The sequence below is a fragment of the Delphinapterus leucas genome, chromosome X, assembly GCF_059928025.1.
Source record: "Delphinapterus leucas isolate spDelLeu-1000000601 "Yukka" chromosome X, BTC_Dleu_Yukka2, whole genome shotgun sequence".
NCBI classification, from domain to species: domain Eukaryota; kingdom Metazoa; phylum Chordata; class Mammalia; order Artiodactyla; family Monodontidae; genus Delphinapterus; species Delphinapterus leucas.
Window position 1 is genome coordinate 102,614,128 of NC_143150.1, and position 16,830 is coordinate 102,630,957.

Sequence of the window (16,830 nt, forward strand, 5' to 3'; positions counted from 1 at the left end):
TTTTTTTGCAGTGATAAATGGGAGTGTTTCCTTAATTTCTCTTTCAGATTTTTCATCATTAGTGTATAGGAATGCAAGAGATTTCTGTGCATTAATTTTGTATCCTGCTACTTTACCAAGTTCATTGATTAGCTCTAGTAGTTTTCTGGTCGCATCATTAGGATTCTCTACGTATATATCATGTCATCTGCAAACAGTGACAGTTTTACTTCTTCTTTTCCAATTTGTATTCCTTTTATTTCTTTTTCTTCTCTGATTGCCGTGGCTAGGACTTCCAAAACTATGCTGAATAATAGTGGTGAGAGTGGACATCCTTGTCTTGTTCCTGATCTTAGAGGAAATGCTTTCAGTTTTCCACCATTGAGAATGATGTTTGCTGTGGGTTTGTCATATATGGCCTTTATTATGTTGAGGTAGGTTCCCTCTATACCCACTTTCTGGAGAGTTTTTATCGTAAATGGGTGTTGATTTTTGTCAAAAGCTTTTTCTGCATCTATTGAGATGATCTTATGATTTTTCTTCCTCAATTTGTTAATATGGTGTATCACATTGATTGATTTGCATATATTGAAGAATCCTTTCATCCCTGGAATAAATCCCACTTGATCATGGCGTATGATCCTTTTAATGTGTTGTTGGATTCTGTTTGCTAGTATTTTGTTGAGGATTTTTGCATCTATGTTCATCAGTGTTAGTGGTCTGTAATTTTCCTTTTTTGTAGTATCTTTGTCTGGTTTTGGTACCAGGGTGATGGTGGCCTAATAGAATGAGTTTGGGAATGTTCCTACCTCTGCAATATTTTGGAGGAGTTTGAGAAGGATGGGCGTTAGCTCTTCTGTAAATGTTTGATAGAATTCACCTGTGAAGCCATCTGGTCCTGGACTTTTGCTTGTTGGAAGATTTTTAATCACAGTTTCAACTTCATTACTTGTGATTGGTCTGTTCATATTTTCTATTTCTTCTTGGTTCAGTCTTGGAAGGTTATACCTTTCTAAGAAATGTTCCATTTCTTCCAGGTTATCCATTTTATTGGCATAGAGTTGCTTGTAGTAGTCTCTTAGGATGCTTTGTATTTCTGCGATGTCTGTTGTAACTTCTCCTTTTTCATTTCTAATTTTATTGATTTGAGTCCTCTCCCTCGTTTTCTTGATGAGGCTGGCTAATGGTTTATCAATTTTTTTTCTCAAAGAACCAGCTTTTAGTTTTATTGATCTTTGCTATTGTTTTCTTTGTTTCTATTTCATTTATTTCTGCTCTGATCTTTATGATTTCTTTCCTTCTGCTAACTTTGGGTTTTGTTTGTTCTTCTTTCTCTAGTTCCTTTAGGTGTAAGGTTAGATTGTTTATTTGAGATTTTTCTTGCTTCTTGAGGTAGGCTTGTATAGCTATAAAGTTCCCTCTTAGAACTGCTTTTGCTGCATCCCATAGTTTTTGGATCGTCTCGTTTTCATTGTCATTTGTCTCTAGGTATTTTTTGATTTCCTCTTTGATTTCTTCAGTGATCTCTTGGTTATTTAGTAACGTATTCTTTAGCCTCCATGTGTTTATGTTTTTTACATTTTTTCTCCTGTAATTCATTTCTAATCTCTTAGCATTGTGGTCAGAAAAGACACTTGATATGATTTCAATTTTCTTAAATTTACTGAGGCTTGATTTGTGACCCAAGATGTGATCTATCTTGGAGAATGTTCCATGTGCACTTGAGGAGAAAGTGTAATCTGCTGTTTTTGGATGGACTGTCCTATAAATATCAATTAAATCTATCTGGTCTATTGTATCATTTAAAGCATGTGTTTCCTTATTTATTTTCATTTTGGATGATCTTTCCATTAGTGTAAGTGAGGTGTTAAAGTCCCCCACTATTATTGTGTTACTGTCAATTTCCTCTTTTGTAGCTGTTAGCAGTTGCCTTATGTATTGAGGTGCTCCTGTGTTGGGTGCATATACATTTACAATTGTTATATCTTCTTCTTGGATTGATCCCTTGATCATTATGTAGTGTCCTTCCTTGTCTCTTGTAACGTTCTTTATTTTAAAGTCTATTTTATCTGAGTATTGCTACTCCAGCTTTCTTTTGATTTCCGTTTGCATGGAATATCTTTTTCCATCCCCTCACTTTCAGTCTGTATGTGTCCCTAGGTCTGAAGTGGGTCTCTTTTAGACAGCATATATATGGGTCTTGTTTTTGTATCCATTCAGCAAGCTTGTGTCTTTTGGTTGGAGCATTTAATGCATTCCCGTTTAAGGTAATTATCGATATGTATGTTCCTATGACCATTTTCTTAATTGTTTTGGGTTTCTTTTTGTAGGTCCTTTTCTTCTCTTGTGTTTCCCACTTAGAGAAGTTCCTTTAGCATTTTTTGTGGAGCTGGTTTGATGGTGCTGAATTCTCTTAGCTTTTGCTTGTCTGTAAAGCTTTTGATTTCTCCATCGAATCTGAATGAGATCCTTGCTGGGTAGAGTAATCTTGGCTGTAGTTTCTTCCCTTTCATCACTTTAAGTGTATCATGCCACTTCCTTACGGCTTGTAGAGTTTTTGCTGAGAAATCGGCTGTTAACGTTATGGGAGTTCCCTTATATATTATTTGTCGCTTTTCCCTTGCTGCTTTCAGTAATTTTTCTTTGTCTTTAATTTTTGCCAATTTGATTACTATGTGTCTTGGCGTTTTTCTCCTTGGGTTTATCCTGCATGGGACTCACTGCGCTTCCTGGACTTGGGTGGTTATTTCCTTTCCCGTGTTAGGGAAGTTTTTGACTATAATCTCTTCACATATTTTCTCAGGTCCTTTCTCTCTCTCTTCTCCTTCTGGGACCCCTATAATGCGAGTGTTGTTGCGTTTAATGTTGTCCCAGAGGTCTCTTAGGCTGTCTTCATTTCTTTTCATTCTTTTTTCTTTATTCTGTTCTGCAGCAGTGATTTCCACCATTCTGTCTTTCAGGTCACTTATCCGTTCCTCTGCCTCAGTTATTCTGCTATTGATTCCTCTAGTGTAGTTTTCACTTCAGTTATTGTATTGTTCATCTCTGTTTGTTTGTTCTTTAATTCTTCTAGGTCTTTGTTAAACATTTCTTGCATCTTCTCAGTCTTTGCCTCCATTCTTTTTCTGAGGTCCTGCATCATAATCTTCACTATCATTATTCTGAATTCTTTTTCTGGAAGGTTGCCTACTCCACTTCATTTAGTTGTTTTTCTGGGGTTTTCTCTTGTTCCTTCATCTGGTACATAGCCCTCTGCCTTTTCATCTTGTCTATCTTTCTGTGAATGTGGTTTTTGTTCCACAGGCTGCAGGATTGTAGTTCTTCTTGCTTCTGCTGTCTGCCCTCTGGTGAATGAGGCTATCTAAGAGGCTTGTGCAAGTTTGGCTTGCAGATTCTTAACCACTGTGCCACCAGGAAAGCCCAATTTTTATTTTTTTAATTAAAAAGTTTTTCCACCTTTATTGAGATATAACTGAGAAATAACATTGTATAAGTTTCAGGTATATAATGTGATGATTTGATGCATGTATGTTTTATGAAATGATTACTACAGTAAGGTTAGTTTATCCATTGCCTCACATAATTAAATGTTTGTGTGTATGTGGTGAGAACATTTAAGATCTGTCTTAGCAACTTTCAAGTATATAATATGACACTGTTAACCATAGTCACCATGTTCTATATTAGGTCCCCAGAACTTACTCACCTTATAACTGCAAGTTTGTACAATTTGACCAACATCTACCCATTTCCTCACCCTCCAGTACCTAACAACCACCATTCTGCTGTTTCTGTGTGTTTTTTGTTTTAGATTTGTCATATAAGTGAGATTGTAGAGTGTTTGTCTTTCTCTGTCGGACTTATTTCACTTGGCATGATGTCCTCAAGGTCCAGCCCCTGTCACAGATGGTAGGAGATCCTTCTTTTTTATGGTTGAATAATATTCTTTTGTATTTAGGTATATATGTATGTGTGTATATATATATATATGTATGTATATATGTATGTATATGAGATAACACATTCTGCAAAGCGACTTGCCTAAAGCCACAGTATAACAACATGACAATGCTGGACTATGAACTCATTTCTGCCTGACTCAAAAGGCTGGGTTTTTCATGCTCTTTCATGCAGACTGTCAGAAATGAAAAACAACTTCCTTTTTCTTTATTAAACTACATATTCCTAGAACGAAATTCTCCAAAGGCTTTTTTACCCCTTATGTGACACTGTAATACAATTGATTATTATAATATACCATCAACTTTTGGCACGTGGCTGGCTTAAAGTGGAGTCTAACATGGACATACATATCACCAAAGGAAATTTTAACAGGGAGAAAGTTTGCTACAGCCTACTGTATCCTATTTTCCTAACCTAAGCAAATCTTTATTTTAAATAATTTTAATATGAGCATAATTAACCTGGTTAGCAATGTTTAATAATTACACAGTGTTTGTTTTCACTAGGGTTGTAGCAAATAGAAAATATATGTTTCAAAAAATAGGATGAGGTATAATATTTTCCCTTTTTTAGTAGGATACAATTTGATGTAAAACATTATGTGCTGTGCACTTGGGCAAAGAAGAAGCAGTGAAAGGGCGATAATTAAGACATCACAGGTTTCCATTTTGTAAGATATTAAGTAACAGGAGTGGCTATTCATTACCTTTCAATTCTTCCATGTACTATCAGTTTCTTCCTCATGATACAAATATCTGTTGAATAAATTATGCCATAAATATTTGCTTACTTAAAGGCATTGTCTTTATTATGCACAATAAAAGTTCCTTATTTACTCTAATGATAGATTGAAAAGAGAACAATATCCTTAACTTTTTTTTTTAAATGGTGAAAGATCAGGAGAGCATGATACGAGTATCAGTGGCCATGCAGTCCATTTCTACCTTGTCTGTGGCTTTTACATCCAGAAAGGAATTTATCCCCCCTCCTGACACATAACTGACCAACAACAGGCAAGATGGAAAAGCAGGGTACAACTCATTCCAGAAAATGAAAGTGTATCTTTATGTTTTCTTTATTAGAGGCTCCGGTACATATGTTATTGCCCTAGTTTCAATAGTTGGGGTCCAAGGTTTCAAGATGTATATTTCATTTTTCATAATATTGCTGAATGTCAGTGTGGAAATAATGCACACAATTAGAAGACACTGACTCAGATCTCACACTTCAGGTAACTCAAGTTATCTGGAGTTTTCTCAGTTATTAAAATGAAGACAATAATACTTTCTGGTTTCTCTATATCGTTAACCTCAAAAAAACCAAAGATTGTGAATGGGCTTTGAAAACTTTAGGAGGCTACACTAACACAGATATATAAGGCTCTCCTGATTTCTCTCTCCTAAAAACTACAGATTTGAGGGCAGGTTATTTCTTAAAGTTTCATTGATGCTAAAAAAAATTCCAAAGAGATCAGACATTGCTCCTGTTTATTTCTGTATGACAACTTATACCAATACAGGTAATTACAGCAGTGGAAAAAAACCACATAATTTCTCCAAGGAAAGTTTATTTCACTGGAAGTAGCCATCACCAATAAGCAATAGGAAGCTTTTCTAGTGACTCTCATTTTTCAAATACATTTTTTTCATCTTAATAGATAAGATTGACTGAGCTTTAACTGAAGGCTATCACACAAGATAAACACCATTAAAGCTTTTTTTTTTCTTGGGTTCTTTGTACCTTTTTGGAACTCTCCTTCCTTCCTCTCTCCCTCCTACTCTTCTACAAATATTAGCTGAGTATCATTCTGTGATGCTTGTAATATTAGGGACTTATGTAAAGTGATCATTTAATTCTCACCAAAGTTTGAGTTTGATGATATGGTTTCCACTTTATAGTTGAGGAAACGTGTTCTGTGAAATGCAAGTTCCTGTAACCAAAATGTGGAAAAGCAGATTTTATGGGATGGAATAGTGTAAGGGTGAAAGCTGCTTCATAAAGTCAAAGGCTTGAATGGAGAGCCACAGAAACCAGATAATGCTGAGTCAGAGGGCAGAATATTGGCCTCTTTGATATGTGAATAAATAAGTTTGGCAATTTCCTAGATTTTTTTTTTTTTTTTTGCGGTACGCGGGCCTCTCACTGTTGTGGCTTCTCCCGTTGCGGAGCACAGGCTTCGGACGCGCAGGCTCAGCCGCTTCGCAGCATGTGGGATCTTCCCGGACCGGGGCACGAACCCGTGTCCCCTGCATCGGCAGGCGGACTCTCAACCACTGCGCCACCAGGGAAGCCCCAATTTTCTAGATTTTGAAGGCATTAGTTACTCATTTGTCTGGAGTATTAGAATGAATTCTTTAGTAGAAGGCAACTGGCAAATGAGGGTCCTTGTCTAAAAACATAAGATCTTAATAAAACCAATCATAAAATTGGCCTTGAAGGAGAGAGCATTGAAACAAGATCACAGTGGCCTGAGTGAAGTCCTAACAATAGGGAAGATCATGTACAAAGACATAGAGGTATGAAAAGGACATGTTGACTGGAATCTGGAATGTAAGAGTGTGTTTGTGTGGCTGTGTGTGTGTGAGAGAGATGTGTTTATGCGTATAGGTAAGTTTAGATGAGCCTGGAGAATTAACAAGCATATGAATTTGACCAGATTTGCATTTTATAAAAATATACTTAAGAAGAGAGACTAATTTGGAAATCATTGCGTAAATAAGATACAGCAGTGATATGGACTTAAGGCTGTGGTGAGAAATTTTAGATTAGAGGGCAATTCTAGGCTTTGGCTTACAAAACTACATAGAAAATACCTGGTTCTTCAGGCACACGATGCTCACAGGCAAACTTCATTTGAAATAGAATATTTGCACATAAACAGATATCCACTCCTATAAGGATGAAATATATACATATACTTCCATTTATAGATGAATTCCTTCATTAATGGAAACAGGAGTACACTTTAGGTCTGCACTATGAATTTTTCTAGCTACAAATTTTCCTGTCCCAGACAGTTTTAGCTGTTATTTTGGAAATGTAAAGGAGTTGCTTGATTTCTTAATTTAATGAGTGAATTTAAAATTGCTATTCATGAAACGCAAAGCATATGAATAGATTTGTGAGGATATTTGATGTTGCTATGTAGTTTTGATCACAGATGTCTATTTTGCAAACTACATTTGCCAGGGACTTGAAGCACCCTGCTGTTCTGTATCTGTGATATAGGATATGGAAATATTCCTTTGTGGTGAATTTTTATGAATATTGTAAAATTTAAAAATTATATTTAGTTGGGAGATATGATAAAATGGCATAACTCAAGTTTTACCTACAATTTAAGTAAGTAGTATTCAATCTGGTTTGGGGGGCTTGATGGAATTGTAAAAGGGGAGATAATAATTTCATTATTAAGGAGAGTTAACATTGTTTTGACCATAGATTTCAATTTTTGGTTAACAAAATAATTGTAATTATTTCATTACAATCTTAATATAAGTGGAGCTATACAATTCTCTTTTTACTCAGCACTATTATTTTGAGATTCCTCCCATGCTGTAATGACTTAACTAGATCATTTTTTTTTTTTTTTTTTTTGCGGTATGCAGGCCTCTCACTGTTGTGGTCTCTCCTGTTGCGGAGCACAGGCTCTGGACGCGCAGGCTCAGCGGCCGTGGCTCACGGGCCCAGCCACTCCACGGCATGTGGGATCCTCCTGGACCGGGGCACGAACCCGCGTCCCCTGCATCGGCAGGCGGACTCTCAACCACTGCGCCACCAGGGAAGCCCAACTAGATCATTTTTTTAAAGAGTAATTCTCCTTTTACTTATGGCTTCATTTTCGCCAGTAATTGATACAACAGTGTAATGTTCATAGCACTACAAAAATATGACAGGAGTATATATGAATGTTGGTCTCATAGTTGATAAAATATTGATGAACCTGGAGCAAAATTCAACTTCTTTAATAGATATAGGTATATTCACATTGTCTGTTTATTCTTGAATGAACTTGATTAGTTTGTGTATTTCAAGGAATATATCTATTTCATCTATCTTGTCAAAATTATAGTCAAAGTATTCATGTTACTTCTTGTTATCCTTTAGATAGCTGTGGAATCTGTAGAGTGATGTCACCTCTTTCATTGCTCATTTTAGCAGTCTTTTTTTTTTTTTTTACTAATTAGACTGGCTTGAGGTTAATATACTTTATTGGTCTTAAAGAATCAGCTTTCACCTTCATTGATTTATCTCTATTTTTTTCTGTCTTCTATTTGATTGAGTTCTCCTCCCAATTTTGTTCTACTCTTGACATCCATTTTGCTCTTATATATCTTATAAATTCCATACTACTTAAAAAAATTGCCTTTCTTCAAATACTGAATCACCAATGATTTTAATATATAGGAAATCTTATTTATTTACCCATGTAGTTATCAATTTCACTACTCTTTATTCCTTTAGACACTTATTTCCATCTGGTATAATTTTCCTTCTGCCTAAATGAAGTTATTCAACTCTTTTGGGGGTACTTTATGTCTGCTGGTAATGAATTTGTTCAACTTTTGTATGACTGAAAAAAATCCCTATTTTGCCTTGGTTTAAAGAGTTGTTTTCACTGTACATAGAACTCTAAGTTTACCAATTTTTTTTCTTTCTTTAAGGAGGCTGTCTACTTTTTCCCAGTTGCTTTATTCAGATAAGAGGTCTGATTTCATCCTGATTTTTGTTTCTTTCTATGTAATGTGTCTTTTTTCCCTCTGGCTCCTTTAAAATTTTTCTGTTTATCACGGTTTTTGAACAATTTGTTTACGATATGACTTGTCCTTTTTTTTTTTTATGTTTCTTGTGCTTGAAGCTTGTTGAAGTTCTTGGATTTGGGGACTTATAGTTTCCATTAAATTTGGGGAAAAGTTGCCATTATTTCTTCAAACATGTTTTCTGTCTTGCCTTCTCTCTCTTCTTTGGAGACTCCAATTTTATATATATATACATTAGATTGTTTGAAGTTTTCTTCAAACAGTTTACTGATGCTCTGCTCATTTTGAAAAACTTTTTCTTTTTGTTTGTGTTTTATTTTGGATAATATTTCTTGCTTAGTCTTCAAGTTCACTAATCTGCAGTGTCTAATATGTCATGGATGCCATTCAATGTGCGTTTTTTTATTATCTTACACTTTGAATTTTTCATTTCTAGAAGTTTGATTTAGGACTTTAAAAAATATATTCCATGTCTCTAACTTAACGTTTTGAACCTTTTGAGTATAGTAATAAGAATTGTTCTATGGTCATTTCTGCTAATTCTAACATCTGTGTCGATTATGAGTTGGCTTTGATTGCTTCATTTCTTCGTTACAAGGGTGATTACTGCCTCTTTGCTTCTTTGATAATTTATTATTGGATGCCAGCCATTGTAAATTTTACCTTTTTGGGTGCTGGATAATTCTGTATTTTTACAAATATTTTTTACCTTTTTTTCTGGGATACTGTTGAGTTGCTTGGAAATGGTTTGATCCTTTTAGGTCCTTTTAAAGATTTGGTCGAAAGAAATATAGCAGTCTCCTGTTACATTATATGGCTAAATAATGTTGCTGTATTGTTCTTTTATAATATATGGTTAAATATTCCCCACCATTAAGGCAAGACCTTTCCATGTGTATTGTCCATTGCCCTTTAATCTTGAGGTTTTACAGTCTGGCTGATAGGAAAAGTCAGTATTTCAGGCCCTATATGAGTATTAGGCACTGTTTTCTATAGTCCATTTAAGTGGTTCCTTTCCTGGCCTCTAGTAATGTAGTCACACACATAAGCTGATCAGTAATCAGCTGAACAGTTAGTGTGGAGGTGCAAGATTCTGTTCCCTCTCTGTGAATCGTTCTCCTCTCTGGTACTCTGTCTTGAGAACTCTACCCACCTTGTTCTCTAGAGTCTCTCAGCCCTTTCTCCTTTATTTAGTGAGACTGCTGGTCTCTGCCTGGGATCCCCCTCCCTGAGCTGTGGCCTGGAAACTCAGGTAATGTGAAACAATCATAAGGCTCACATCATTTATTTCCTGTCTCTCAGGAATGAGTCTCTGCTCCTTGACGTCCAGTGTCTTGCAAACTGTTGTCTTATTTCCCTACCCTTTTTTTTAGGTGTTCCAGAGGGTAACTCTGATCCCTGTTACTCTAGTTTGGCCAGAACAGAAAATGTAATTTACTTTTTCTTGCTTTGTCTCCACCAATTTGTCAATCTACCTTCTCAAAAGTCACCAATGACTTCCAAATCATCAAATATCGTCAGTCCCTGACTTACCATGGTTCGACTTTGTGATGGTGTGGAAGTAATACACATTCAGTAGAAACCATACTTCAGATTTTGAATTTTATCTTTTCCCAGGCTAGTGATATGTGGTATGATACTCTTTCGTGATGCTGGGCAGCAGGAGTGAGCTGCAGCTCCGAGTCAGCCACGCTATCATGAATGTGAACAACTGGTACACTTAAAGCCATTCTGTACCCATTAACTATTCTGTTTTTCACTTTCAGTGCAGTATTCAAGAAATTACATGAGATATTTAACTCTTTATTAAAAATAGGCTTTTGGTTAGATTATTTTGCCCAAATGTAGGCTAGTTTAAGTGCTCCAAGCCCGTTTAAGATAGGCTAGGCTAACAAGCTATGCGATTCGGTAGGTTAGGCCTATGAAATGCATTTTCAATATATGATGTTTTCAAGTTACAATGGATTTATCAGGATATTACCCCATCATAAGTTGAGGAAGATCTGTACCTTATTACATTCTTACTGATCTCCATCATTAGAAATTATAGCTCACACTTACATCATTGAAACAAAGTTCTTGCTTAACATCCATACCATTCTATTTTTCTTTTCCCCCAATACTCATGATATTTATCTACTTTAAAATCCACAAAATAAATACCAAACTCCTTAGCATACAACATTAGGTGTTTTACAGGTTTGATGCAGCATAGCTCTTCTTTTGCCATAGCCAATAATACTCCAATACACAAATTACATATTAGATGTAATTCTTCAACCATGGCTGCAACTCGTATCTTTTCTTAAAATCCATTTTTTATTCATTTGTTTGCTCAACACATGTTTGTTAAGTTCCCATTTTGTGTCACAGTGTGCTGTATCCTCAAACTATTGCAATTAAAGATACAAACATTATGTTTTCCTATAATAAAATTTCTACCAGTTCTTTGCCAGATGAAATAAATTTTGTCATATGAATTATTTCAAAGATTTTGTTCAAACTTCATCCTTGAAGTACGTTCTTTCTGAGTAAGTTTTGAGTGGGGCAGGTTAAGATTGCAAATCAGTGAAATAGAATTAAGTGTGTCAGTACAACCAGGATGACCTAAGATTGGTGTGTCAGAAGCTAAAGTATGAAGCAAAGGAATAAAAATTTAGGTGAGGACTTCCCTGGTGGCGCAGTGGTTGAGAGTCCGCCTGCTGATGCAGGGGACGCGGGTTCGTGCCCCGGTCCCGGAAGATCCCACATGCCGCGGAGCGGCTGGGCCCGTGAGCCATGGCCACTGAGCCTGCGCGTCCGGAGCCTGTGCTCCGCAACGGGAGAGGCCACAACAGTGAGAGGCCCGCGTACCGCAAAAAAAAATAAAAAAAAATTTAGGTGACCGCCATTCAATGGGAACTTGGTTTAGTCTAGTGACCATTGCGTGTACCTGTTATTATTATTATTATTATTATTATTCCCTGCAGTATGAATAACAGGCAGAAAATCTCCACTTAAGGTCAAGGACAACGTGGCATTTTCATTTAAAGAAGAAAAGATGATTAGCAAATTGCCTACAGTTAATGGCCAGTTAGGAAAACATCTGATATTCAGATACCTTTGAAAGTTCACTATCTCCCCACTTTGTGATATGGCATATACTTTCTCCATATGATGAGAGATGTACAATTAAAATTACACACACCCATTATTACAATTATCAAGTGAAATGTAATGAATCAGCATCATGTGTTCCAAGTAATGTTTTCAGAGCTCACTTCACTTAAATGAAAGAGATTACATTACTGTATGAAAATCAAAATCTTCCAATTATGCGTCCTACTCTGGCCATGGAAGTCAATATCAGGAGATAAGGCTATTGAAAAGGAGTCTGCTGAGGTTGTTTAACATCTCTCAAAGCCATATTTCTGAAAAGTGATTATCGATGTAGGATCCCATCTGTTTGCTCAATTGCCCCATGTTTTGCTTCTTGAACTATTAGGGAGCATGTTAATGTTGTATCTTAAAGGTAATCGTTACCATAATTTTGGTTTTTTATACCAACGCACAATGAAAACATTTTTGACACCTTGTTGTCTAGTAAACCTTTTCAATATCAGATTATTCTACTAGCTTCCTCTTTTAGTTTTCATTTTGATTTTCCTTTTTTTTATCAACATGACATTGTTAATTCTCTATATGCTTGGCTTCTATGTGTCACTTCTCTCTCTTTTGATATTATCAAATATTTGTATATAATTATGTTTCCACTTAGTCATCTGCTTTTCCAAGTTTTCCACATTTAGTCTCCCTTGTTTAATATTTCTTTATAAATCATTCCAGGCATGCATCATTATGTTCCTCTTCTCTGAACTTCAATTTCATCTAATTTTGCCCTTAATTTTCACTATGGAAGCATGCAAAGTTTGTTCTTCCTGAAATATCAAGAAATTTCATATTTTATTACTTGAATAATCAAATGAAAAGAACATGACTATGAAATTTTAGATTCATTTCTGACCTAGCGAAAGGAAACACAACCAAGAAGCTGTGTTGTGTAAAGTTCAACTATATAGGAGAAAAGTATCAGCCATTATAGCATTGAAAGCATAATGTGAAAAATCACAGACCAAAACTTTGTGAATTTTAGAAATTAAAGTGTTAAAAGATGAAGTTCAGCATTCAACTATCATGAGAGGCACAGATTCTTTCCTGTAATAATGTACTTTATATAGGGAAAAATACCAAAGTACAGACTCATTTCTGATTTCTTAAAGAGGAAACACCTTTTATCTTTTCAGAAATATAAGTCTGATACATGTTAGTTTTCCTTCATTTTCCTGGATCAGATTTTCAGTGTGTCTCACCACAAAAAAATGTATTATTCTCATGGTCTCTCTTATGTCAGGCTTGTACCCTCCACTTTCTACACTGATGGTAGAATATACTCTTCTTTTTTATAAATAACAGCTTTATTTTGATTATGATTCATGTACCATACAATTAACCCATTTAAAGTGAACAATTCAATGGCCTTTAGTATGTTCACTCAGTTGTGCAGCTATCACAACAATCAATTTTAGAATATTGTCATCATCCCCAGAAGAAATACTATATCTATTAGTAGCCACTACCTTTTACCCCCATCTCCCTCAGCCCTTGACAACCACAGATCTACTTTTTGTCCATAGATTTGCCATTCTGGACATCTCATATAAATGATTACATAGAATATATGGTCTTTTGTGGCTGGTTTATTTCACTTAGCATGATGTTTTCAAGGCTCATCCATGTTGTAGCATATATCAATACTTCATTTCTTTTTATTGCTAAATAGTATTCCATTGCATAGATATACAGTATTTTATTTTTTCTACTGTGAATAAGGCTGCTATAAACATTTGCATATACTTTTTTTATGTGACATACATTTTCAGTTCTCTTGGGTATATAAACAGGAATGGAATTTCTGGGTCATGTGTTGGTAACTCTATGTTTAACTTTTAGAGGAACTGTGAGATTATTTCAAAGCAGCTTTACCATTTTACATTCCCAATAGCAGTATATGAAGGTTCTAATTTCTTCACATCCTCACCAACACTTGTTGTTATGTCTTTTTGATGATAACCACGTCAGGGTGTGTGAAGTGGTATCTTGTTGTATGTGTCCTTAGGTCTGAAGTGGGTCTCTTGTAGACAGCATATATATGGGTCTTGTTTTTGTATCCATTCAGCCAATCTGTGTCTTTTGGTGGGAGCATTTAGTCCATTTACATTTAAGATAATTATCGATATGTATGTTCCTATTCCCATTTTCTGAATTGTTTTGTGTTCGTTATTGTAGGTCTTTTCCTTCTCTTGTGTTTCTTGCCTAGAGAAGTTCCTTTAGCATTTGTTGTAAAGCTGGTTTGGTGGTGCTGAACTCTCTCAGCTTTTGCTTGTCTGTAAAGGTTTTAATTTCTCCATCAAATCTGAATGAGATCCTTGCTGGGTAGAGTAATCTTGGTTGTAGGTTTTTCTCCTTCATCACTTTAAATATGTCCTGCCAGTCCCTTCTGGTTTGCAGAGTTTCTGCTGAAAGATCAGCTGTTAACCTTATGGGGATTCCCTTGTGTGTTATTTGTTGTTTTTCCCTTGCTGCTTTTAATATGTTTTCTTTGTGTTTAATTTTTGATAGTTTGATTAATATGTGTTTTGGCATGTTTCTCCTTGGATTTATCCTGTATGGGACTCTCTGTGCTTCCCGGACTTGATTAACTATTTACTTTCCCATATTAGGGAAGTTTTCAACTATAATCTCTTCAAATATTTTCTCAGTCCCTTTCTTTTTCTCTTCTTCTTCTGGCACCCCTATAATTCGAATGTTGTTGCATTTAATGTTGTATCAGAGGTCTCTGAGACTGTCCTCAGTTCTCTTCATTCTTTTTTCTTTATTCTCCTCTGCAGTAGTTATTTCCACTAGTTTATCTTCCAGGTCACTTATCCGTTCTCCTGCCTCAGTTATACTGCTATTGATCCGTTCTAGAGTATTTTTAATTTCACTTATTGTGTTGTTCATCGTTGCTTGTTTCCTCTTTAGTTCTTTTAGGTCCTTGTTAAATGTTTCTTGCATTTTCTCTATTTTATTTCCAAGACTTTGGATCATCTTTTCTATCATTATTCTGAATTCTTTTTCAGGTAGACTGCCTATTTCCTCTTCATTTGTTAGGTCTAGTGGGTTTTTATCTTGCTCCTTCATCTGCTGTGTGTTTTTCTGTCTTCTCATTTTGCTTATCTTGCTGTGTTTGGGGTCTCCTTTTTGCAGGCTGCAGGTTCGTAGTTCCCATTGTTTTTGGTGTCTGCCCCCAGTGGCTAAAGTTGGTTCAGTGGGTTGTGTAGGCTTCCTGGTGGAGGGGACTAGTGCCTGTGTTCTGGTGGATGAGGCTGGATCTTGTCTTTCTGGTGGGCAGGTCCACGTCTGGTGGTGTGTTTTGGGGTGTCTGTGGCCTTATTATGATTTTAGGCAACCTCTCTGCTAATGGGTGGGGCTGTGTTCCTGTCTTGCTAGTTGTTTGGCATAGCGTGTCCAGCACTGTAGCTTGCTGGCCGTTGAATGAAGCTGGGTCTTGGTGTTGAGATAGAGATCTCTGGGAGATTTTTGCCATTTGATATTATGTGGAGCTGGGAGGTCTCTTGTGGACCAGTGTCCTGAAGTTGGCTCTCCCACCTAAAAGGGAGAAAAAGTAGAAAGAAAGAAAGGAAGGAAGGAAGGAAGGAAGGAAGGAAGGAGATAAAATAAAGTAAGATAAAATGAAATAAAGTTATTAAAATAAAAAATAATTATTAAGTAAACAATTTTTTTTAAAAAAGTAAAAAAACAACAAAATAGAATGGACAGAACCCAAGGACAAATGGTGAAAGCAAAGCTTTACAGAGAAAATCTCACACAGAAGAATACACATACTCACTCAGAAAAAGAGGAAAAGGGGAAAAAAATAAAATATCTTGCTCCCAAAGTCCACCGCCTCAATTTTGGGATGATTTGTTGTCTATTCAGGTATTCCACAGATGCAGGGTACATCAAGTTGATTGTGGAGATTTAATCTGCTGCTCCTGAGGCTGCTGGGAGAAATTTCCCTTTGTCTTCTTTGTTCTCACAGCTCCCGGGGTTCAGCTTTGGATTTGGCTGCGCTTCTTCGTGTAGGTCGCCGGAGGGCGTCTGTTTTTCGCTCAGACAGGACGGGGATAAAGGAGCCGCTGATTCGGGGGCTCTGGCTCACTGAGGCCGGGGGGGAGGGAGGGGCACGGAGTGCGGGGCAGGCCTGCGGCGGCAGAAGCCGGCGTGACGTTGCAGTAGCCTGATGCGCCCTGTGCGTTCTCCCGGGGAAGTTGTCCCTGGATCACGGGACCCTGGCAGTGGTGGGCTGCACAGGCTCCCGGGAGGGGAGGTGTGGATAGTGAGCTGTGCTTGCACACAGGCTTCTTGGTGGCTGCAGCAGCAGCCTTAGTGTCTCATGCCTGTTTCTGGGGTCTGCGCTGTTAGCCGTGGCTCACGCCTGTCTCTGGAGCTCCTTTAAGCAGCGCTCTTAACCCCCTCTCCTCGTGCACCAGGAAACAAAGAGGGAAGAAAAGGTCTTTTGCGTCTTCGGCAGCTCCAGACTTTTCCCCGGACTCCCTCCCGGCTAGCCGTGGTGCACTAATCCCTTCAGGCTGTGTTCACACCACCAACCCCAGTCCTCTCCCGGGGATCTGACCGAAGCCCGAGCCTCAGCTCCCAGCCCCGCCCGCCATGGCGGGTGAGCAGACAAGCCTCTCGGGCTGGTGAGTGGTGGTAGGTACCAGTCCTCTGTGCGGGAATCTCTCCGCTTTTCGCTCAGCACCCCTGTTGCTGCGCTCTCCTCCGTGGCTCCGAGGCTTCCCCTCTCCGCCCGCGAAGGGGCTTCCTAGTGTGTGGAAACCTTTCCTCCTTCACAGCTCCCTCCCACTGGTGCAGGTTCTGTCCCTATTCTTTTGTCTCTGTTTTTTCTTTTTTCTTTGGCCCTACCCGGGTACGTGGGGAGTTTCTTGCCTTTTGGGAGGTCTGAGGTCTTCTGCCAGCGATCAGTGGGTGTTCTATAGGAGCAGTTCCACTGGTAGATGTATTTCTGATGTATCTGTGGGGAGGAAGG